The sequence below is a fragment of the Carassius auratus genome, chromosome 41 (assembly GCF_003368295.1).
Source record: "Carassius auratus strain Wakin chromosome 41, ASM336829v1, whole genome shotgun sequence".
Classification (NCBI taxonomy): Eukaryota; Metazoa; Chordata; class Actinopteri; order Cypriniformes; family Cyprinidae; genus Carassius; species Carassius auratus.
The window spans coordinates 2987416-2987865 of NC_039283.1; positions in this window are offsets into that span (position 1 = coordinate 2987416).

Sequence of the window (450 nt, forward strand, 5' to 3'; positions counted from 1 at the left end):
AACTTCATTTTTCATGGCGAGTCATCGAAATTCACCAGGCCGCCACGGACACGCCCTTCAACGAAAACTCAAAATCTTCGCAATTTAACATCGCAAAGGCCTTTAGATTAGGCATACCAAATTTGGTGTTGATTTGAAGAAATCTCTAGGAGGAGTTCGTTAAAATACAACGCATAGAAATGGCAAAAATGACACAAAATTTGCCCATAATATTAAAAATAACCGACTTCCTGTTGGGTTTAGAATTTTGCTCCAAGAGTCTTTTTTGTAGGTATTGATGTGTTACATGTGTGTACCAATTTTCATACATGTACGTGAAATGTAGCTCGAGGCGCACACCGCTGAACGTGCATAGGTGGCGCTGTCGAGCCATTTTACCACACCCACTTCTGAAACCCATATCAGACGTAAATTTTCGCCAGTTCGGAGGCGTGTGCAAAATTTGGTGAC